The following is a 17675-nucleotide window of genomic DNA, read 5'->3' as shown; positions in this document are numbered from 1 at the left end:
CAAAGGAAGAAGTCGAATTTTGGAAATCAGTTGCGCGTCGTGGCCGTATAGCAAACAGTATCTGTGATGACAAACAATTAACGACATGCCTTTTATTAAGAATTACTCTCAGATGTGATTAAGGCGAATGGCGCAGATAAAGCTTTGCCAAAGCGGTTCAGCATAAGGTGGGACGAGGCAGTCTGAATTACATTTTATAGATGTATTTCTCACATATGTCAGAGCCTCTCGCGGTCGTCGTCGTCGTCGTCGTCGTCGTCGTCGTCGTCGTCGTCGTCGTCGTCGCCGCTTCTGCAGAAGTAGCAAATGGCCATCGTGGCAAATGCGGCGAGGCACGCCCTGCCTTCGATCCCCTATGCACAAAGTGTGTGGTCTTGTTTCCCAGTCTATATTTGGTCGGTCACGTAAGAGGTTGAATGTAACGAATGGGTGGGAAAGAGCAAGGGCAGCGGCTGTGTAGAACGAAAACACAAATTATCAAGGGTGTGAGCGTTTCGAGATGAGTCATATACAAGTTGCACTTGGTCGTCAGTGACTGTGTGGCCTAATGGATAAGGCGTCGGACTTCGGATCTGAAGATTACAGGTTCGAATGCTGTCACGCTCGTGTTTTATCAGTTCTGAAAAAGAAACATACCGTTTTAATGTAGCATTTGAGCAGTACGAAACCGTCTGAATGTTGCTGTTGACCATTTTCTCCTTGGAGATGCTCTTGAGCTTGAAACACACACTACAAGACCGGTGTGTTAACTAGCGAAATGGTCGGCAGAGTGCCGTCACCGTGAGTTTCCACTGGCACTTGCACATCTAAAACAACGTCGGAAAGTAACTCGTTCGCCTTTTGAGTCACATCAAGTATGAGTGTTAATTTTGACGCCACTAGCTCTGCAGGTTGTCATGCAATTCCTTACCTCTCAGAAATGGTTATGAAATAAAAGTGAAGTACGTGACGAGTGTGACATTAGGAAAACATTAGGCAGCATGGAGAGATTCTGTATGGGACCACCCAACCCAAACGAGTACTGTGTGACGTGCTGCCCGGCAAATATTCACCGAAGCAGCCCGGCTAGCTCAGTCGGTAGAGCATGAGACTCTTAATCTCAGGGTCGTGGGTTCGAGCCCCACGCTGGGCAAAACGGAATTTTGTTCCGCTGCAGATGTAAATTACCGTTTTGTGATTAACGAGATGTAATGGAAATAGCAACTTTAAACTTTGCCTACGTCTCTGTCAGTCGCAAGGAAACTGTATTTGAAGGTGAAGGTGATTTTGTAGACATGTGTGAAAGACATGTTCTGAAATGCAAGTGTTGTTGTTTGGAGAGGACATCGGTTATGTGTCAGATGTGTAGCCAAGCAGTAATGGGTCGCCATAGCTGCAAATATTAGTCGGTAATATGAAGTGTTGTCAGCTGAAGTCTGATGATCCAGACGACCGTTAGGAGGAAGTACGGAAAAGTACCGCTAGGCCGCGCCTCTTTAGCTCAGTGGTAGAGCACTGGACTAGTAAACCAAGGGTCGTGAGTTCCATCCTGAAAGGAAGAAGTCGAATTTTGGAAATCAGTTGCGCGTCGTGGCCGTATAGCAAACAGTATCTGTGATGACGAACAATTAGCGACATGCCTTTTATTAAGAATTACTCTCAGATGTGATTAAGGCGAATGGCGCAGATAAAGCCTTTGCCAAAGCGGTTCAGCATAAGGTGGGACGAGGCAGACTGAATTACATTTTATAGATGTATTTCTCACATATGTCAGAGCCTCTCGCGGTCGTCGTCGTCGTCGTCGTCGTCGTCGTCGTCGTCGTCGTCGTCGTCGTCGTCGTCGTCGTCGTCGCCGCCGCCGCCGCCGCTTCTGCAGAAGTAGCAAATGGCCATCGTGGCAAATGCGGCGAGGCACGCCCTGCCTTCGATCCCCTATGCACAAAGTGTGTGGTCTTTTTTCCCAGTCTATATTTGGTCGGTCACGTAAGAGGTTGAATGTAACGAATGGGTGGGAAAGAGCAAGGGCAGCGGCTGTGTACAACGAAAACACAAATTATCAGGGGTGTGAGCGTTTCGAGATGAGTCATATACAAGTTGCACTTGGTCGTCAGTGACTGTGTGGCCTAATGGATAAGGCGTCGGACTTCGGATCTGAAGATTACAGGTTCGAATGCTGTCACGCTCGTGTTTTATCAGTTCTGAAAAAGAAACATACCGTTTTAATGTAGCATTTGAGCAGTACGAAACCGTCTGAATGTTGCTGTTGACCATTTTCTGCTTGGAGATGCTCTTGAGCTTGAAACACACACTACAAGACCGGTGTTAACTAGCGAAATGGTCGGCAGAGTGATGTCACCGCGAGTTTCCACTGGCACTTGCACATCTAAAACAACGTCGGAAAGTAACTCGTTCGCCTTTTGAGTCACATCAATTATGAGTGTTAATTTTGACGCCACTAGCTCTGCAGGTTGTCATGCAATTCCTTACCTCTCAGAAATGGTTATGAAATAAAAGTGAAGTACGTGACGAGTGTGACATTAGGAAAACATTAGGCAGCATGGAGAGATTCTGTATGGGACCACCCAACCCAAACGAGTACTGTGTGACGTGCTGCCCGGCAAATATTCACCGAAGCAGCCCGGCTAGCTCAGTCGGTAGAGCATGAGACTCTTAATCTCAGGGTCGTGGGTTCGAGCCCCACGCTTTGCGAAACGGAATTTTGTTCCGCTGCAGATGTAAATTACCGTTTTTCTTATTAACGTGTTGTAATGGAAATAGCAACTTTAAACTTTGCCTACGTCTCTGTCAGTCGCAAGGAAACTGTATTTGAAGGTGAAGGTGATTTTGTAGACATGTGTGAAAGACATGTTCTGAAATGCAAGTGTTGTTGTTTGGAGAGGACATCGGTTACGTGTCAGATGTGTAGCCAAGCAGTAATGGGTCGCCATAGCTGCAAATATTAGTCGGTAATATGAAGTGTTGTCAGCTGAAGTCTGATGATCCAGACGACCGTAAGGACGAAGTACGCAAAAGTACCGCTAGGCCGCGCCTCTTTAGCTCAGTGGTAGAGCACTGGACTAGTAAACCAAGGGTCGTGAGTTCCATCCTCAAAGGAAGAAGTCGAATTTTGGAAATCAGTTGCGCGTCGTGGCCGTATAGCAAACAGTATCTGTGATGACAAACAATTAACGACATGCCTTTTATTAAGAATTACTCTCAGATGTGATTAAGGCGAATGGCGCAGATAAAGCTTTGCCAAAGCGGTTCAGCATAAGGTGGGACGAGGCAGTCTGAATTACATTTTATAGATGTATTTCTCACATATGTCAGAGCCTCTCGCGGTCGTCGTCGTCGTCGTCGTCGTCGTCGTCGCCGCTTCTGCAGAAGTAGCAAATGGCCATCGTGGCAAATGCGGCGAGGCACGCCCTGCCTTCGATCCCCTATGCACAAAGTGTGTGGTCTTGTTTCCCAGTCTATATTTGGTCGGTCACGTAAGAGGTTGAATGTAACGAATGGGTGGGAAAGAGCAAGGGCAGCGGCTGTGTACAACGAAAACACAAATTATCAGGGGTGTGAGCGTTTCGAGATGAGTCATATACAAGTTGCACTTGGTCGTCAGTGACTGTGTGGCCTAATGGATAAGGCGTCGGACTTCGGATCTGAAGGTTACAGGTTCGAATGCTGTCACGCTCGTGTTTTATCAGTTCTGAAAAAGAAACATACCGTTTTAATGTAGCATTTGAGCAGTACGAAACCGTCTGAATGTTGCAGTTGACCATTTTCTGCTTGGAGATGCTCTTGAGCTTGAAACACACACTACAAGACCGGTGTTAACTAGCGAAATGGTCGGCAGAGTGCCGTCACCGCGAGTTTCCACTGGCACTTGCACATCTAAAACAACGTGGGAAAGTAACTCGTTCGCCTTTTGAGTCACATCAAGTATGAGTGTTAATTTTGACGCCACTAGCTCTGCAGGTTGTCATGCAATTCCTTACCTCTCAGAAATGATTATGAAATAAAAGTGAAGTACGTGACGAATGTGACGTTAGGAAAACATTAGGCAGCATGGAGAGATTCTGTATGGGACCACCCAACCCAAACGAGTACTGTGTGACGTGCTGCCCGGCAAGTATTCACCGAAGCAGCCCGGCCAGCTCAGTCGGTAGAGCATGAGACTATTAATCTCAGGGTCGTGGGTTGCAGCCCCACGCTGGGCGAAGCGGAATTTTGTTCTGCTGCAGATGTAAATTACCGTTTTTCTGATTAACGTGATGTAATGGAAATAGCAACTTTAAACTTTGCCTACGTCTCTGTCAGTCGCAAGGAAACTGTATTTGAAGGTGAAGGTGATTTTGTAGACATGTGTGAAAGACATGTTCTAAAATGCAAGTGTTGTTGTTTGGAGGGAACATCGGTTACGTGTCAGATGTGTAGCCAAGCAGTAATGGGTCGCCATAGCTCCAAATATGAGTCGGTAATATGAAGTGTTGTCAGCTGAAGTCTGATGATCCAGACGACCGTAAGGACGAAGTACGCAAAAGTACCGCTAGGCCGCGCCTCTTTAGCTCAGTTGTAGAGCACTGGACTAGTAAACCAAGAGTCGTGAGTTCCATCCTCAAAGGAAGAAGTCGAATTTTGGAAATCAGTTGCGCGTCGTGGCCGTATAGCAAACAGTATCTGTGATGACGAACAATTAGCGACATGCCTTTTATTAAGAATTACTCTCAGATGTGATTAAGGCGAATGGCGCAGATAAAGCCTTTGCCAAAGCGGTTCAGCATAAGGTGGGACGAGGCAGTCTGAATTACATTTTATAGATGTATTTCTCACATATGTCAGAGCCTCTCGCGGTCGTCGTCGTCGTCGTCGTCGTCGTCGTCGTCGTCGTCGTCGTCGCCGCCGCCGCCGCCGCCGCCGCTTCTGCAGAAGTAGCAAATGGCCATCGTGGCAAATGCGGCGAGGCACGCCCTGCCTTCGATCCCCTATGCACAAAGTGTGTGGTCTTGTTTCCCAGTCTATATTTGGTCGGTCACGTAAGAGGTTGAATGTAACGAATGGGTGGGAAAGAGCAAGGGCAGCGGCTGTGTACAACGAAAACACAAATTATCAGGGGTGTGAGCGTTTCGAGATGAGTCATATAAAAGTTGCACTTGGTCGTCAGTGACTGTGTGGCCTAATGGATAAGGCGTCGGACTTCGGATATGAAGATTACAGGTTCGAATGCTGTCACGCTCGTGTTTTATCAGTTCTGAAAAAGAAACATACCGTTTTAATGTAGCATTTGAGCAGTACGAAACCGTCTGAATGTTGCTGTTGACCATTTTCTGCTTGGAGATGCTCTTGAGCTTGAAACACACACTACAAGACCGGTGTGTTAACTAGCGAAATGGTCGGCAGAGTGCCGTCACCGCGAGTTTCCACTGGCACTTGCACATCTAAAACAACGTCGGAAAGTAACACGTTCGCCTTTTGAGTCACATCAAGTATGAGTGTTAATTTTGACGCCACTAGCTCTGCAGGTTGTCATGCAATTCCTTACCTCTCAGAAATGATTATGAAATAAAAGTGAAGTACGTGACGAGTGTGACGTTAGGAAAACATTAGGCAGCATGGAGAGATTCTGTATGGGACCACCCAACCCAAACGAGTACTGTGTGACGTGCTGCCCGGCAAGTATTCACCGAAGCAGCCCGGCCAGCTCAGTCGGTAGAGCATGAGACTCTTACTCTCAGGGTCGTGGGTTGGAGCCCCACGCTGGGCGAAACGGAATTTTGTTCCGCTGCAGATGTAAATTACCGTTTTTCTGATTAACGTGATGTAATGGAAATAGCAACTTTAAACTTTGCCTACGTCTCTGTCAGTCGCAAGGAAACTGTATTTGAAGGTGAAGGTGATTTTGTAGACATGTGTGAAAGACATGTTCTGAAATGCAAGTGTTGTTGTTTGGAGAGGACATCGGTTACGTGTCAGATGTGTAGCCAAGCAGTAATGGGTCGCCATAGCTGCAAATATTAGTCGGTAATATGAAGTGTTGTCAGCTGAAGTCTGATGATCCAGACGACCGTAAGGACGAAGTACACAAAGGTACCGCTAGGCCGCGCCTCTTTAGCTCAGTGGTAGAGCACTGGACTAGTAAACCAAGGGTCGTGAGTTCCATCCTCAAAGGAAGAAGTCGAATTTTGGAAATCAGTTGCGCGTCGTGGCCGTATAGCAAACAGTATCTGTGATGACGAACAATTAGCGACATGCCTTTTATTAAGAATTACTCTCAGATGTGATTAAGGCGAATGGCGCAGATAAAGACTTCGCCAAAGCGGTTCAGCATAAGGTGGGACGAGGCAGTCTGAATTACATTTTATAGATGTATTTCTCACATATGTCAGAGCCTCTCGCGGTCGTCGTCGTCGTCGTCGTCGTCGTCGTCGTCGTCGTCGTCGTCGTCGTCGTCGTCGTCGTCGTCGCCGCCGCCGCTTCTGCAGAAGTAGCAAATGGCCATTGTGGCAAATGCGGCGAGGCACGCCCTGCCTTCGATTCCGTATGCACAAAGTGTGTGGTCTTGTTTCCCAGTCTATATTTGGTCGGTCACGTAAGAGGTTGAATGTAACGAATGGGTGGGAAAGAGCAAGGGCAGCGGCTGTGTAGAACGAAAACACAAATTATCAAGGGTGTGAGCGTTTCGAGATGAGTCATATACAAGTTGCACTTGGTCGTCAGTGACTGTGTGGCCTAATGGATAAGGCGTCGGACTTCGGATCTGAAGATTACAGGTTCGAATGCTGTCACGCTCGTGTTTTATCAGTTCTGAAAAAGAAACATACCGTTTTAATGTAGCATTTGAGCAGTACGAAACCGTCTGAATGTTGCTGTTGACCATTTTCTCCTTGGAGATGCTCTTGAGCTTGAAACACACACTACAAGACCGGTGTGTTAACTAGCGAAATGGTCGGCAGAGTGCCGTCACCGTGAGTTTCCACTGGCACTTGCACATCTAAAACAACGTCGGAAAGTAACTCGTTCGCCTTTTGAGTCACATCAAGTATGAGTGTTAATTTTGACGCCACTAGCTCTGCAGGTTGTCATGCAATTCCTTACCTCTCAGAAATGGTTATGAAATAAAAGTGAAGTACGTGACGAGTGTGACATTAGGAAAACATTAGGCAGCATGGAGAGATTCTGTATGGGACCACCCAACCCAAACGAGTACTGTGTGACGTGCTGCCCGGCAAATATTCACCGAAGCAGCCCGGCTAGCTCAGTCGGTAGAGCATGAGACTCTTAATCTCAGGGTCGTGGGTTCGAGCCCCACGCTGGGCAAAACGGAATTTTGTTCCGCTGCAGATGTAAATTACCGTTTTGTGATTAACGAGATGTAATGGAAATAGCAACTTTAAACTTTGCCTACGTCTCTGTCAGTCGCAAGGAAACTGTATTTGAAGGTGAAGGTGATTTTGTAGACATGTGTGAAAGACATGTTCTGAAATGCAAGTGTTGTTGTTTGGAGAGGACATCGGTTATGTGTCAGATGTGTAGCCAAGCAGTAATGGGTCGCCATAGCTGCAAATATTAGTCGGTAATATGAAGTGTTGTCAGCTGAAGTCTGATGATCCAGACGACCGTTAGGAGGAAGTACGGAAAAGTACCGCTAGGCCGCGCCTCTTTAGCTCAGTGGTAGAGCACTGGACTAGTAAACCAAGGGTCGTGAGTTCCATCCTGAAAGGAAGAAGTCGAATTTTGGAAATCAGTTGCGCGTCGTGGCCGTATAGCAAACAGTATCTGTGATGACGAACAATTAGCGACATGCCTTTTATTAAGAATTACTCTCAGATGTGATTAAGGCGAATGGCGCAGATAAAGCCTTTGCCAAAGCGGTTCAGCATAAGGTGGGACGAGGCAGACTGAATTACATTTTATAGATGTATTTCTCACATATGTCAGAGCCTCTCGCGGTCGTCGTCGTCGTCGTCGTCGTCGTCGTCGTCGTCGTCGTCGTCGTCGTCGTCGTCGCCGTCGCCGCCGCCGCTTCTGCAGAAGTAGCAAATGGCCATCGTGGCAAATGCGGCGAGGCACGCCCTGCCTTCGATCCCCTATGCACAAAGTGTGTGGTCTTTTTTCCCAGTCTATATTTGGTCGGTCACGTAAGAGGTTGAATGTAACGAATGGGTGGGAAAGAGCAAGGGCAGCGGCTGTGTAGAACGAAAACACAAATTATCAGGGGTGTGAGCGTTTCGAGATGAGTCATATACAAGTTGCACTTGGTCGTCAGTGACTGTGTGGCCTAATGGATAAGGCGTCGGACTTCGGATCTGAAGATTACAGGTTCGAATGCTGTCACGCTCGTGTTTTATCAGTTCTGAAAAAGAAACATACCGTTTTAATGTAGCATTTGAGCAGTACGAAACCGTCTGAATGTTGCTGTTGACCATTTTCTGCTTGGAGATGCTCTTGAGCTTGAAACACACACTACAAGACCGGTGTTAACTAGCGAAATGGTCGGCAGAGTGATGTCACCGCGAGTTTCCACTGGCACTTGCACATCTAAAACAACGTCGGAAAGTAACTCGTTCGCCTTTTGAGTCACATCAATTATGAGTGTTAATTTTGACGCCACTAGCTCTGCAGGTTGTCATGCAATTCCTTACCTCTCAGAAATGGTTATGAAATAAAAGTGAAGTACGTGACGAGTGTGACATTAGGAAAACATTAGGCAGCATGGAGAGATTCTGTATGGGACCACCCAACCCAAACGAGTACTGTGTGACGTGCTGCCCGGCAAATATTCACCGAAGCAGCCCGGCTAGCTCAGTCGGTAGAGCATGAGACTCTTAATCTCAGGGTCGTGGGTTCGAGCCCCACGCTTTGCGAAACGGAATTTTGTTCCGCTGCAGATGTAAATTACCGTTTTTCTGATTAACGTGTTGTAATGGAAATAGCAACTTTAAACTTTGCCTACGTCTCTGTCAGTCGCAAGGAAACTGTATTTGAAGGTGAAGGTGATTTTGTAGACATGTGTGAAAGACATGTTCTGAAATGCAAGTGTTGTTGTTTGGAGAGGACATCGGTTACGTGTCAGATGTGTAGCCAAGCAGTAATGGGTCGCCATAGCTGCAAATATTAGTCGGTAATATGAAGTGTTGTCAGCTGAAGTCTGATGATCCAGACGACCGTAAGGACGAAGTACGCAAAAGTACCGCTAGGCCGCGCCTCTTTAGCTCAGTGGTAGAGCACTGGACTAGTAAACCAAGGGTCGTGAGTTCCATCCTCAAAGGAAGAAGTCGAATTTTGGAAATCAGTTGCGCGTCGTGGCCGTATAGCAAACAGTATCTGTGATGACAAACAATTAACGACATGCCTTTTATTAAGAATTACTCTCAGATGTGATTAAGGCGAATGGCGCAGATAAAGCTTTGCCAAAGCGGTTCAGCATAAGGTGGGATGAGGCAGTCTGAATTACATTTTATAGATGTATTTCTCACATATGTCAGAGCCTCTCGCGGTCGTCGTCGTCGTCGTCGTCGTCGTCGTCGTCGTCGTCGTCGTCGTCGTCGTCGTCGTCGTCGTCGTCGTCGTCGTCGTCGTCGCCGCCGTCGCCGCCGCCGCTTCTGCAGAAGTAGCAAATGGCCATCGTGGCAAATGCGGCGAGGCACGCCCTGCCTTCGATCCCCTATGCACAAAGTGTGTGGTCTTTTTTCCCAGTCTATATTTGGTCGGTCACGTAAGAGGTTGAATGTAACGAATGGGTGGGAAAGAGCAAGGGCAGCGGCTGTGTACAACGAAAACACAAATTATCAGGGGTGTGAGCGTTTCGAGATGAGTCATATACAAGTTGCACTTGGTCGTCAGTGACTGTGTGGCCTAATGGATAAGGCGTCGGACTTCGGATCTGAAGATTACAGGTTCGAATGCTGTCACGCTCGTGTTTTATCAGTTCTGAAAAAGAAACATACCGTTTTAATGTAGCATTTGAGCAGTACGAAACCGTCTGAATGTTGCTGTTGACCATTTTCTGCTTGGAGATGCTCTTGAGCTTGAAACACACACTACAAGACCGGTGTTAACTAGCGAAATGGTCGGCAGAGTGATGTCACCGCGAGTTTCCACTGGCACTTGCACATCTAAAACAACGTCGGAAAGTAACTCGTTCGCCTTTTGAGTCACATCAAGTATGAGTGTTAATTTTGACGCCACTAGCTCTGCAGGTTGTCATGCAATTCCTTACCTCTCAGAAATGGTTATGAAATAAAAGTGAAGTACGTGACGAGTGTGACATTAGGAAAACATTAGGCAGCATGGAGAGATTCTGTATGGGACCACCCAACCCAAACGAGTACTGTGTGACGTGCTGCCCGGCAAATATTCACCGAAGCAGCCCGGCTAGCTCAGTCAGTAGAGCATGAGACTCTTAATCTCAGGGTCGTGGGTTCGAGCCCCACGCTTTGCGAAACGGAATTTTGTTCCGCTGCAGATGTAAATTACCGTTTTTCTGATTAACGTGTTGTAATGGAAATAGCAACTTTAAACTTTGCCTACGTCTCTGTCAGTCGCAAGGAAACTGTATTTGAAGGTGAAGGTGATTTTGTAGACATGTGTGAAAGACATGTTCTGAAATGCAAGTGTTGTTGTTTGGAGAGGACATCGGTTACGTGTCAGATGTGTAGCCAAGCAGTAATGGGTCGCCATAGCTGCAAATATTAGTCGGTAATATGAAGTGTTGTCAGCTGAAGTCTGATGATCCAGACGACCGTAAGGACGAAGTACGCAAAAGTACCGCTAGGCCGCGCCTCTTTAGCTCAGTGGTAGAGCACTGGACTAGTAAACCAAGGGTCGTGAGTTCCATCCTCAAAGGAAGAAGTCGAATTTTGGAAATCAGTTGCGCGTCGTGGCCGTATAGCAAACAGTATCTGTGATGACAAACAATTAACGACATGCCTTTTATTAAGAATTACTCTCAGATGTGATTAAGGCGAATGGCGCAGATAAAGCTTTGCCAAAGCGGTTCAGCATAAGGTGGGACGAGGCAGTCTGAATTACATTTTATAGATGTATTTCTAACATATGTCAGAGCCTCTCGCGGTCGTCGTCGTCGTCGTCGTCGTCGCCGCCGCCGCCGCCGCCGCCGCCGCCGCCGCTTCTGCAGAAGTAGCAAATGGCCATCGTGGCAAATGCGGCGAGGCACGCCCTGCCTTCGATTCCGTATGCACAAAGTGTGTGGTCTTGTTTCCCAGTCTATATTTGGTCGGTCACGTAAGAGGTTGAATGTAACGAATGGGTGGGAAACAGCAAGGGCAGCGGCTGTGTACAACGAAAACACAAATTATCAGGGGTGTGAGCGTTTCGAGATGAGTCATATACAAGTTGCACTTGGTCGTCAGTGACTGTGTGGCCTAATGGATAAGGCGTCGGACTTCGGATCTGAAGATTACAGGTTCGAATGCTGTCACGCTCGTGTTTTATCAGTTCTGAAAAAGAAACATACCGTTTTAATGTAGCATTTGAGCAGTACGAAACCGTCTGAATGTTGCTGTTGACCATTTTCTGCTTGGAGATGCTCTTGAGCTTGAAACACACACTACAAGACCGGTGTGTTAACTAGCGAAATGGTCGGCAGAGTGCCGTCACCGCGAGTTTCCACTGGCACTTGCACATCTAAAACAACGTCGGAAAGTAACTCGTTCGCCTTTTGAGTCACATCAAGTATGAGTGTTAATTTTGACGCCACTAGCTCTGCAGGTTGTCATGCAATTCCTTACCTCTCAGAAATGATTATGAAATCAAAGTGAAGTACGTGACGAGTGTGACGTTAGGAAAACATTAGGCAGCATGGAGAGATTCTGTATGGGACCACCCAACCCAAACGAGTACTGTGTGACGTGCTGCCCGGCAAGTATTCACCGAAGCAGCCCGGCCAGCTCAGTCGGTAGAGCATGAGACTCTTAATCTCAGGGTCGTGGGTTGGAGCCCCACGCTGGGCGAAACGGAATTTTGTTCCGCTGCAGATGTAAATTACCGTTTTTCTGATTAACGTGATGTAATGGAAATAGCAACTTTAAACTTTGCCTACGTCTCTGTCAGTCGCAAGGAAACTGTATTTGAAGGTGAAGGTGATTTTGTAGACATGTGTGAAAGACATGTTCTGAAATGCAAGTGTTGTTGTTTGGAGAGGACATCGGTTACGTGTCAGATGTGTAGCCAAGCTGTAATGGGTCGCCATAGCTGCAAATATTAGTCGGTAATATGAAGTGTTGTCAGCTGAAGTCTGATGATCCAGACGACCGTAAGGACGAAGTACACAAAGGTACCGCTAGGCCGCGCCTCTTTCGCTCAGTGGTAGAGCACTGGACTAGTAAACCAAGGGTCGTGAGTTCCATCCTCAAAGGAAGAAGTCGAATTTTAAAAATCAGTTGCGCGTCGTGGCCGTATAGCAAACAGTATCTGTGATGACGAACAAGTAGCGACATGCCTTTTATTAAGAATTACTCTCAGATGTGATTAAGGCGAATGGCGCAGATAAAGACTTCGCCAAAGCGGTTCAGCATAAGGTGGGACGAGGCAGTCTGAATTACATTTTATAGATGTATTTCTCACATATGTCAGAGCCTCTCGCGGTCGTCGTCGTCGTCGTCGTCGTCGTCGTCGTCGTCGTCGTCGTCGTCGTCGTCGCCGCCGCTTCTGCAGAAGTAGCAAATGGCCATCGTGGCAAATGCGGCGAGGCACGCCCTGCCTTCGATTCCGTATGCACAAAGTGTGTGGTCTTGTTTTCCAGTCTATATTTGGTCGGTCACGTAAGAGGTTGAATGTAACGAATGGGTGGGAAAGAGCAAGGGCAGCGGCTGTGTAGAACGAAAACACAAATTATCAGTGGTGTGAGCGTTTCGAGATGAGTCATATACAAGTTGCACTTGGTCGTCAGTGACTGTGTGGCCTAATGGATAAGGCGTCGGACTTCGGATCTGAAGATTACAGGTTCGAATGCTGTCACGCTCGTGTTTTATCAGTTCTGAAAAAGAAACATACCGTTTTAATGTAGCATTTGAGCAGTACGAAACCGTCTGAATGTTGCTGTTGACCGTTTTCTGCTTGGAGATGCTCTTGAGCTTGAAACACACACTACAAGACCGGTGTTAACTAGCGAAATGGTCGGCAGAGTGCCATCACCGCGAGTTTCCACTGGCACTTGCACATCTAAAACAACGTCGGAAAGTAACTCGTTCGCCTTTTGAGTCACATCAAGTATGAGTGTTAATTTTGACGAAACTAGCTCTGCAGGTTGTCATGCAATTCCTTACCTCTCAGAAATGATTATGAAATAAAAGTGAAGTACGTGACGAATGTGACGTTAGGAAAACATTAGGCAGCATGGAGAGATTCTGTATGGGACCACCCAACCCAAACGAGTACTGTGTGACGTGCTGCCCGGCAAGTATTCACCGAAGCAGCCCGGCCAGCTCAGTCGGTAGAGCATGAGACTATTAATCTCAGGGTCGTGGGTTGCAGCCCCACGCTGGGCGAAACGGAATTTTGTTCTGCTGCAGTTGTAAATTACCGTTTTTCTGATTAACGTGATGTAATGGAAATAGCAACTTTAAACTTTGCCTACGTCTCTGTCAGTCGCAAGGAAACTGTATTTGAAGGTGAAGGTGATTTTGTAGACATGTGTGAAAGACATGTTCTGAAATGCAAGTGTTGTTGTTTGGAGAGGACATCGGTTACGTGTCAGATGTGTAGCCAGGCTGTAATGGGTCGCCATAGCTCCAAATATGAGTCGGTAATATGAAGTGTTGTCAGCTGAAGTCTGATGATCAAGACGACCGTAAGGACGAAGTACGCAAAAGTACCGCTAGGCCGCGCCTCTTTAGCTCAGTTGTAGAGCACTGGACTAGTAAACCAAGGGTCGTGAGTTCCATCCTCAAAGGAAGAAGTCGAATTTTGGAAATCAGTTGCGCGTCGTGGCCGTATAGCAAACAGTATCTGTGATGACGAACAATTAGCGACATGCCTTTTATTAAGAATTACTCTCAGATGTGATTAAGGCGAATGGCGCAGATAAAGCCTTTGCCAAAGCGGTTCAGCATAAGGTGGGACGAGGCAGTCTGAATTACATTTTATAGATGTATTTCTCACATATGTCAGAGCCTCTCGCGGTCGTCGTCGTCGTCGTCGTCGTCGTCGTCGTCGTCGTCGTCGTCGTCGTCGTCGTCGCCGCCGCCGCTTCTGCAGAAGTAGCAAATGGCCATCGTGGCAAATGCGGCGAGGCACGCCCTGCCTTCGATTCCGTATGCACAAACTGTGTGGTCTTGTTTCCCAGTCTATATTTGGTCGGTCACGTAAGAGGTTGAATGTAACGAATGGGTGGGAAAGAGCAAGGGCAGCGGCTGTGTACAACGAAAACACAAATTATCAGGGGTGTGAGCGTTTCGAGATGAGTCATATACAAGTTGCACTTGGTCGTCAGTGACTGTGTGGCCTAATGGATAAGGCGTCGGACTTCGGATATGAAGATTACAGGTTCGAATGCTGTCACGCTCGTGTTTTATCAGTTCTGAAAAAGAAACATACCGTTTTAATGTAGCATTTGAGCAGTACGAAACCGTCTGAATGTTGCTGTTGACCATTTTCTGCTTGGAGATGCTCTTGAGCTTGAAACACACACTACAAGACCGGTGTGTTAACTAGCGAAATGGTCGGCAGAGTGCCGTCACCGCGAGTTTCCACTGGCACTTGCACATCTAAAACAACGTCGGAAAGTAACTCGTTCGCCTTTTGAGTCACATCAAGTATGAGTGTTAATTTTGACGCCACTATCTCTGCAGGTTGTCATGCAATTCCTTACCTCTCAGAAATGATTATGAAATAAAAGTGAAGTACGTGACGAGTGTGACGTTAGGAAAACATTAGGCAGCATGGAGAGATTCTGTATGGGACCACCCAACCCCAACGAGTACTGTGTGACGTGCTGCCCGGCAAGTATTCACCGAAGCAGCCCGGCCAGCTCAGTCGGTAGAGCATGAGACTCTTAATCTCAGGGTCGTGGGTTGGAGCCCCACGCTGGGCGAAACGGAATTTTGTTCCGCTGCAGATGTAAATTACCGTTTTTCTGATTAACGTGATGTAATGGAAATAGCAACTTTAAACTTTGCCTACGTCTCTGTCAGTCGCAAGGAAACTGTATTTGAAGGTGAAGGTGATTTTGTAGACATGTGTGAAAGACATGTTCTGAAATGCAAGTGTTGCTGTTTGGAGAGGACATCGGTTACGTGTCAGATGTGTTGCCAAGCAGTAATGGGTCGCCATAGCTGCAAATATTAGTCGGTAATATGAAGTGTTGTCAGCCGAAGTCTGATGATCCAGACGACCGTAACGACGAAGTACGCAAAAGTACCGCTAGGCCGCGCCTCTTTAGCTCAGTGGTAGAGCACTGGACTAGTAAACCAAGGGTCTTGAGTTCCATCCTCAAAGGAAGAAGCCGAATTTTGGAAATCAGTTGCGCGTCGTGGCCGTATAGCAAACAGTATTTGTGATGACGAACAATTAGCGACATGCCCTTTATTAAGAATTACTCTCAGATGTGATTAAGGCGAATGGCGCAGATAAAGCCTTTGCCAAAGCGGTTCAGCATAAGGTGGGACGAGGCAGTCTAAATTACGTTTTATAGATGTATTTCTCACATATGTCAGCGCCTCTCGCGGTCGTCGTCGTCGTCGTCGCCGCCGCTTCTGCAGAAGTAGCAAATGGCCATCGTGGCAAATGCGGCGAGGCACGCCCTGCCTTCGATTCCGTATGCACAAAGTGTGTGGTCTAGTTTCCCAGTCTATATTTGGTCGGTCACGTAAGAGGTTGAATGTAACGAATGGGTGGGAAAGAGCAAGGGCAGCGGCTGTGTACAACGAAAACACAAATTATCAGGGGTGTGAGCGTTTCGAGATGAGTCATATACAAGTTGCACTTGGTCGTCAGTGACTGTGTGGCCTAATGGATAAGGCGTCGGACTTCGGATCTGAAGATTACAGGTTCGAATGCTGTCACGCTCGTGTTTTATCAGTTCTGAAAAAGAAACATACCGTTTTAATGTAGCATTTGAGCAGTACGAAACCGTCTGAATGTTGCTGTTGACCATTTTCTGCTTGGAGATGCTCTTGAGCTTGAAACACACACTACAAGACCGGTGTTAACTAGCGAAATGGTCGGCAGAGTGCCGTCACCGCGAGTTTCCACTGGCACTTGCACATCTAAAACAACGTCGGAAAGTAACTCGTTCGCCTTTTGAGTCACATCAAGTATGAGTGTTAATTTTGACGCCACTAGCTCTGCAGGTTGTCATGCAATTCCTTACCTCTCAGAAATGATTATGAAATAAAAGTGAAGTACGTGACGAGTGTGACGTTAGGAGAACATTAGGCAGCATGGAGAGATTCTGTATTGGACCACCCAAACCCAAACGAGTACTGTGTGACGTGCCGCTCGGGAAGTATTCACCGAAGCAGCCCGGATAGCTCAGTCGGTAGAGCATGAGCCTCTTAAACTCAGGGGCGTGGGTTCGAGCCCCACGCTGGGCGAAACGGAATTTTGTTCCGCTGCAGATGTAAATTACCGTTTTTCTGATTAACGTGATGTAATGGAAATAGCAACTTTAAACTTTGCCTACGTCTCTGTCAGTCGCAAGGAAACTGTATTTGAAGGTGAAGGTGATTTTGTAGACATGTGTGAAAGACATGTTCTGAAATGCAAGTGTTGTTGTTTGGAGAGGACATCGGTTACGTGTCAGATGTGTAGCCAAGCAGTAATGGGTCGCCATAGCTGCAAATATTAGTCGGTAATATGAAGTGTTGTCAGCTAAAGTCTGATGATCCAGACGACCGTAAGGAGGAAGTACGCAAAAGTACCGCTAGGCCGCACCTCTTTAGCTCAGTGGTAGAGCACTGGTCTAGTAAACCAAGGATCGTGAGTTCCATACTCAAAGGAGGAAGTCGAATTTTGGAAATCAGTTGCGCGTCGTGTCCGTATAGCAAACAGTATCCGTGATGACGAACAATTAGCGACATGCCTTTTATTAAGAATTACTCTCAGATGTGATTAAGGCGAATGGCGCAGATAAAGCCTTTGCCAAAGCGGTACAGCATAAGGTGGGACGAGGCAGTCCGAATTACATTTTATAGATGTATTTCTCACATATGTCAGAGCCTCTCGAGGTCGTCGTCGTCGTCGTCGTCGTCGCCGCCGCTTCTGTAGAAGTAGCAAATGGCCATCGTGGCAAATGCAGCGAGGCACGCCCTGCCTTCGATTCCGTATGCAAAAATTGTGTGGTCTTGTTTCCCAGTCTATATTTGGTCGGTCACGTAAGAGGTTGAATGTAACGAATGGGTGGGAACGAGCAAGGGGCAGCGGCTGTGTAGAACGAAAACACAAATTATCAGGGGTGTGAGCGTTTCGAGATGAGTCATACACAAGTTGCACTTGGTCGTCAGTGACTGTGTGGCCTAATGGATAAGGCGTCGGACTTCGGATCTGAAGATTACAGGTTCGAATGCTGTCACGCGCGTGTTTTGTCAGTTCTGAAAAAGGAACATACCGTTTTAATGTAGCAATTGAACAGTACGAAACCGTCTGAATGTTGCTGTTGACCATTTTCTGCTTGGAGATGCTCTTGAGCTTGAAACACACACAACAAGACCGGTGTTAACTAGCGAAATGGTCGGCACAGT

General features: G+C 47.1%; 11 non-coding genes across 11 annotated transcripts; all 11 read left to right on the top strand.

Annotated features, from left to right (window-relative positions):
• The first annotated feature begins 1059 nt into the window (after positions 1–1059).
• Trnak-cuu (transfer RNA lysine (anticodon CUU)) lies at positions 1060–1132 on the top strand. Its single transcript has one exon. It is a non-coding gene; the product is annotated as a tRNA-Lys (tRNA).
• A 1480-nt stretch (positions 1133–2612) lies between these two features.
• Trnak-cuu (transfer RNA lysine (anticodon CUU)) lies at positions 2613–2688 on the top strand. The gene has a single exon. It is a non-coding gene; the product is annotated as a tRNA-Lys (tRNA).
• A 1435-nt stretch (positions 2689–4123) lies between these two features.
• On the top strand, positions 4124–4196 carry Trnan-auu (transfer RNA asparagine (anticodon AUU)). Its single transcript has one exon. It is a non-coding gene; the product is annotated as a tRNA-Asn (tRNA).
• Positions 4197–5667: 1471 nt separating this feature from the next.
• On the top strand, positions 5668–5740 carry Trnak-cuu (transfer RNA lysine (anticodon CUU)). Its single transcript has one exon. It is a non-coding gene; the product is annotated as a tRNA-Lys (tRNA).
• Positions 5741–7220: 1480 nt separating this feature from the next.
• Positions 7221–7293, top strand: Trnak-cuu (transfer RNA lysine (anticodon CUU)). Its single transcript has one exon. It is a non-coding gene; the product is annotated as a tRNA-Lys (tRNA).
• Positions 7294–8764: 1471 nt separating this feature from the next.
• Positions 8765–8840, top strand: Trnak-cuu (transfer RNA lysine (anticodon CUU)). The gene has a single exon. It is a non-coding gene; the product is annotated as a tRNA-Lys (tRNA).
• Positions 8841–10341: 1501 nt separating this feature from the next.
• On the top strand, positions 10342–10417 carry Trnak-cuu (transfer RNA lysine (anticodon CUU)). The gene has a single exon. It is a non-coding gene; the product is annotated as a tRNA-Lys (tRNA).
• A 1458-nt stretch (positions 10418–11875) lies between these two features.
• Positions 11876–11948, top strand: Trnak-cuu (transfer RNA lysine (anticodon CUU)). The gene has a single exon. It is a non-coding gene; the product is annotated as a tRNA-Lys (tRNA).
• Positions 11949–13411: 1463 nt separating this feature from the next.
• Trnan-auu (transfer RNA asparagine (anticodon AUU)) lies at positions 13412–13484 on the top strand. The gene has a single exon. It is a non-coding gene; the product is annotated as a tRNA-Asn (tRNA).
• A 1471-nt stretch (positions 13485–14955) lies between these two features.
• Trnak-cuu (transfer RNA lysine (anticodon CUU)) lies at positions 14956–15028 on the top strand. The gene has a single exon. It is a non-coding gene; the product is annotated as a tRNA-Lys (tRNA).
• A 1428-nt stretch (positions 15029–16456) lies between these two features.
• Trnak-cuu (transfer RNA lysine (anticodon CUU)) lies at positions 16457–16529 on the top strand. The gene has a single exon. It is a non-coding gene; the product is annotated as a tRNA-Lys (tRNA).
• The last annotated feature ends 1146 nt before the right edge of the window (positions 16530–17675 follow it).

Source organism: Schistocerca gregaria, chromosome 8 (genome assembly GCF_023897955.1).
Source record: "Schistocerca gregaria isolate iqSchGreg1 chromosome 8, iqSchGreg1.2, whole genome shotgun sequence".
NCBI classification, from domain to species: Eukaryota; Metazoa; Arthropoda; class Insecta; order Orthoptera; family Acrididae; genus Schistocerca; species Schistocerca gregaria.
The sequence above is the reverse complement of the archived record's forward strand: the minus strand, read 5'-3'. Positions and strand labels throughout refer to the sequence as shown.